Below are 5,744 nucleotides of genomic sequence, written 5' to 3'. Positions count from 1 at the left end.
ACCCAGCTAATTTTTGTATTTTTAACAGGGACAGGGTTTCACTGTGTTAGGCAGGATGGTCTCAATCTCCTGACCTCGTGATCCACCCGCCTCGGCCTCCCAAAGTGCTGAGATTACAGGCGTGAGCCACTGTGCCTGGCCAACAAAATAATTTTTATAGTTCTACTCAACTTATCCAAAAAGTTGCTTTCAAGTAAGCAATTATCCAGGGAAAATGAAGAAGAAAAAAAAAGCCTTCAAAGTAGCCCACGCCATGACTGACAGTCACAGGACAGACCCTCATTCACCTGTGATCCTGGTATACTCGATAAGTCAGTTATCAAGCAGTCATAGCCTGGTGAGCCCTGGATTAAAGGAGGAGAGGCCTGAGACAAGAAGGAAGATGCCAGCTGTCAGTGAGGGGAGGACAGAAAACTCAAAATGCAAATGTGGTAGGTCAGCGGGGCGATGTTTCCGAGCAGAGCCGTCTAGGGCTGCACGGCAGGGACAAGCCAGCCCGTGGGCCTCAGCAGCTCTCCAAGCTGTGCCAGCAAACCACCTGGCAACAGGCGATATTTGTAACGATGCTTACAACACTTTTATTTCTTTCTTTTTTTTTTTTTTTCAAGAGACAGGGTCTCCTATGTTGCCCAGGCTAGACTCGAACTCCAGGGCTCAAGCAATCCTACAGCCTCAGCTTCCCAAGTAGCTGGGACTACAGGTTAGTGCCAGGTGCTTGGCTAATTTTAAAACTATTTTGTAGAGATGGGGTCTTGCTATATTGCACAGGCTGGTCTCAAATTCCCGGCCTCAAGCAATCCTCCTGCCTTGGCCTCCCAAAGTGCTGGAATTCCTGGTGTGAGCCACCATGCGGGTCTGGAGTCATTCTTGGCTCCTCTCTTATTCTCAGTACTAGAGTGACTATATAATTCATTATATAAACCTGAACTTCCCCAGACAAATAAGATGTACGGTCTATCCATTAACCCACACCCAATCCATGAGCAAATCCAGTTAGCTCTATTTTAAGAGACATATCCAGCATCCGGTCATTTCTCACCTCCTCCACTATCATCCTGGTCCAAGCATTCATCGTGTCCTGCCTTTATCTCTGCAATGGCCTCCTAGTTGATCCCCCACTTCTAGACTTGCCTCTGACCCCCAAATCTGTTTTCACAGCCACCAGAGTAAGCCCATTAAAAATAAGTGAGATCGTGTTACTCCTCTGCTGAAAATACTCGACCGTTCAGAGGAAAAGCTGAAGTCTTCAAAATGGCCTACAGCAGCAATCTGTTCCCTGCAACAGCTCTGATCTCATCCACACATTCCCCGTCTCTTCTCACTCCACGTAAGCTACACCAGTCCTCACACTCTCCAGGTAAGTCAAGCACACTCCCACTTCTGCCTGGCCTTTGACTTTGCTCTTCCCTCTGTCTGGAATGCTTCCCACATAACGACAGGGCTTCCTCTTTCACTCCTTTCTGGTCACATGTCCCTGACTCCCATATAAAAAAATGACATCACCCACTGGCTGCTCTGAAAAGCCACCTTTACATTGTTCCTTGTCCGGCTCCTTGCTCGCCGCAGCCACCTTTGCCACCGCGGACTCCGGCCACTTTATCGCCAGAGTCCCTGAACTCTCACTTTCTTTTTAATCCCCCGCATCGGATCACCGGGGTGCCCCACCATATCAGACACAGCCGTAGACACCAGCTCAGAAATCACCACCAAGAACTTAAAGGAGAAGAAGGAAGTTGGGGAAGAGGAGGAAAATGGAAGAGACGCCCCTGCTAATGGGAATGCTAATGAGAAAAATGGGGAGCTGGAGGCTGACAATGAAGTAGATGAAGAAGAGGAAGAAGGTGGGGAGGAAAAGAAGAAGGAAGAAGAAATTGATGGTGAGGAAGGGGATGGAGATGAAGACAAGGAAGCTGAGTCTGCTAGGGTAAGCGGGCAGCTGAAGATGATGAGGATGACGATGCCGATACCAAAAAGCAGAAGACCGACGAGGATGACTAGACAGCAAGAAAGGAAACATTAGGAGGGTAAGCTATTCACCCTCCACTTCCCGTCTCAGAATCTACATATGGTCAGCTTTGTGTATTGAGGCCCGTCCACCCGCCCACTGTGGGCAGTGCCACCCGCAGATGACATGTGCTCTCCACCACCCAACCCAAACCATGAGAATTTGCAACAGGAGAGGAAAAAAGAACCAAAACTTCCCAAGACCCTGCTTTTTTCCTTAAAAATACCTTAAAAAGGAAATTTGTCTGTATTTTTTAATTTACATTTTATATTTTTGTACATATTGTTAGGGTCAACCATTTTCAATGATCTCAGATGACCAAACCAGCCTTCAGAGTGTTCTCTGTCCTGCTTCTAACTTCACTTGTGGTGTGACCGTGTTTGTTATAATCTCAAAGGACAAAAAAAAAAAAAAAAACCTTGTAAGAAAAGCAAAAACGACAACAGAAAACCAGTCTTATTCCAAGCATTCCAGTAACTTTTTTGTGTATGTACTTAGCTGTACTGTAAGTAGTTGGTTTGTATGAGATGGTTAAAAGGGCCAAAGATAAAAGATTTCTTCTTTTTCGTCTATGGAGTTGCTGTTTATTTATTTATTTATTTTTTGCCTATTTGAGGTATGTGTGAAACAATGTTGTCCAACAATATACAGGAATTTTATTTTCCCGAGTTGTTCTAACAACAACAAAAGTGACATCAGCCGGGGGCGGCAGCCCATGACTGTAATCACAGCACTTTGTGAGGCTGTGGCAAGAGGATTGCCTGAGGCCAATAATTCAAGACCAGTCTGGGCAACATATCAAGACCCCATCTCTCCAAAAATACATACAAATTAACTGGGCAATGTGGTGCATAGCTGTAGTTCTAGCCACTGGGGAGGCTGAGGCAGGAGGATCCTCTGAGCCCAGGAGTTCAAAGCTGCAGTGAGCCATGTTTGCACCACTGCACTCCAGCCTGGGCAACAGACCAAGACCTGTATCAAAAAATTGAAACAAAATGACACCAATCTCTATCAACATCACCTCCACCTCATCCCAGCTCTCCTTCTCTTACGTCGTAAATTACATTTTCTAACAATGGCTGCAGTTACGTATGCTCCCACAAGCTCTTCTAGAACCACTCCTCCCATCAAGAGAGTTTTCTTTTTTTCTTCTTTTCTTGAGACAGGGTCTCGCTCTGTTGCCCAGGTTGGAGTGCAGTGGTGCAATCTCAGCTCACTGCAACCTCCACCTTCCGGTTCAAGCAATTCTCATGCCTCAGCCTTCTGAGTAGCTGGGATTACAGGCACATGCCACCACACCCAGCTAAGTTTTGTATTTTTAGTAGAGATGGGGTTTCACCATGTTGGCCAGGTTGGTCTCGAATCCTGGCCTCAAGCCTCCACCTGCCTCGGCCTCCCAAAGTGCTGGGATTGCAGGCGTGAGCCACCACACCTGGCCAGGAGAGTTTTCTTTCTCTCCCCATGAATATAGACCAGCCTTTCGTAACTGGCTTCTAATAAGCAGACTGTGACAGAAGCAATGCTGCAGGACTTTTGAGGCCAGCTCTTGATCTGTGACACAGCCTCCACCTGACTCTTCCTCTTAGGACCTTCACCTTTGGAACCTACTATGTCCTCGGAGCCCAAACCAGCCCACACAGAGAGGAGACCATAAGGAGAGGTCCGTGTGGAGAGGAATCGAGGCCCCCAGCCAACCACCAGCATGAACTACCAGGTGCACGAGAGAACGGGCCTTCAGATGAAGCCCAGGCCCCGGCCTTTGAGTCTTTCAGCTGAGGTCCCAGCCATGGTGGGGCAGGGAAAGCTGCTCTGTGCCCCTATGCTAGGCCCTGTCCAAATCTTTGACCCACAGAATCCATAAGTTTGGGCCCATTTAGTTGCACAGCCATAGTAACCAGAACACCTTATTTAATTTTTCTCTATAGTGTCTAACATAATGTGTATTTACTTGCTTCTCTATTGTCTACCCACACCCCCCACCAAGAGAACGTGAGTTCCTTGAAGGCAGAAACTTTTGTCTATTTTTTCTAGCCTCAGTATCTAGAAAAGTACCTAGCACACAGTGGGCACTTGAAAAATATTTGTTGAACAAATGAATTAAATAAAATTGCTAATTAAAGAGAACTGCTCCTTACTATAATTCGCAACACCTTCTGCTGAGGCATGTGACCTTTTCCTGAAGAAAGTGTTCTCTCGTGTGTTTTGGACCAGCTCCCTGCTAAAAAATATCTCTTGTCAGCCATCTGGAAAATGATAAAGTTGGATCCATACCTCCCACTATACACCAGGAAATAGTCCAAGCGGATCAAAGATTTATACATGGTAAAATGAAGCCATTCAAGTCCTAGAAAAAAGCCCCGTAGCATTCTGATGTCGCTTTGGAGTAGGAAAGCCTTTCTAGCTACGACTTAGTCTCCAGCAGCCATTAAAGAAAAAGATGGGCTGGGTGCGGTGGCTCACACCTGTCACCCCAGCACTTTGGGAGGCCGAGGCAGGCTGACTGCTTCAGCTCAGGAGTTCGAGACCAACCTAGGCAACATAGCAAGACCTCATCTCTACTGAAAAAAAAAAAAAGAAAAGAAAAGAAAAGAAAGGAAAGAAGGAAGGAAGAAAAAATGGATCAACTCAAAGTACATAAAAATCAAAAACTTCTGCTTGGTCACGAAAATAACAACAACAAAACAGAATGAGCAAAATCAGGCCAGGCACAGTGGTTCATGCCTGTAATCCCAGAACTTTGGGAGGCCGAGGTGTGCGGATCATGAGGTCAGGAGTTTGAGACCAGCCTGGCTAACAGGGTGAAACTCCGTCTCTACTAAAAATACAAAAATTAGCCAGGCGTGCTGGTGAGTGCCTGTAATCCCAGCTACTCGGGAGGCTGAGGCAGGAGAAGTGCTTGAACCTGGGAGGCGGAGGTTGCAGTGAACCAAGACCACGCCATTGCACTCCAGCCTGGGCGACAGAGTGAGACTCCGTCTCAAAACAAAAACAAAAACAAAAAAAAACAAAGAAACAAAAAACTTCTGGATATTAGGCAGAAAAAAAATATCAAGCTAGGCAGAAACCCAGTGGGAAAATGGACATTCAGGCAGGCAGTTCACAGAAAACGGGACTATAAAGTCAGCCCTGTGTATCCAAGAGTTCTACATTGTGGATTCAACCAACCACAGGTTGAAAATATTTGGAGCCAGGAGCACTGGCTCATGCCTGTAACCCTAGCACTTTGGGAAGCCGAGGTCAGAGGACTGCTTGAGACCAGCCTGGGAAACATAGTGAGACCCTGTCTATACAAAATATTAACTGGGCGTAATGGCACACGCCTGTAGTCCCAACTTCTCAGGAGGCTGAGGCAGGAAGATCACCTGAGCCTGGGAGGTCAAGGCTGCAGTGAGCCGAGATTGTGCCACTACACTCCAGCCTGGACAACAGAATGAGACCCTGTCTCAAAAAATAAAACAAAAAAAAAAAAAGAAGAAGGAAAAAAACCTAATAAAAATAATATAAATAAAAAACAATAAAGCATAACTACTATTTATATAGCATTTACATAGTATTAGGTGTTGTAAGTAATCTAGAGATGATTTAAAGTACATGGAAGGGCTGGGTGTGGTGACTTATGCTTGTAATCCTAGCACTTTGGGAAGCTGGGGCGAGAGGATCACTTGAGTTCAGGAGTTTGAGACAAGCCTGGGCCAAATGGTGAGACCTCATCTTTTTTTTTTTTTTTTTTTTTTTTTTT

The 5,744-nt window shown here is 45.9% G+C and overlaps 1 pseudogene; it reads left to right on the top strand.

Moving 5' to 3' along the window:
• Window positions 1–1,630: 1,630 nt before the first annotated feature.
• LOC108544394 (prothymosin alpha-like) lies at window positions 1,631–2,014 on the top strand (annotated as a pseudogene).
• Window positions 2,015–5,744: the final 3,730 nt, after the last annotated feature.

Source organism: Rhinopithecus bieti, unplaced genomic scaffold (genome assembly GCF_001698545.2).
Source record: "Rhinopithecus bieti isolate Rb0 unplaced genomic scaffold, ASM169854v2 scaffold_25396, whole genome shotgun sequence".
NCBI classification, from domain to species: Eukaryota; Metazoa; Chordata; class Mammalia; order Primates; family Cercopithecidae; genus Rhinopithecus; species Rhinopithecus bieti.
Note: the sequence above shows the minus strand (reverse complement) of the source record. Positions and strands in the feature narration are given on the sequence as shown.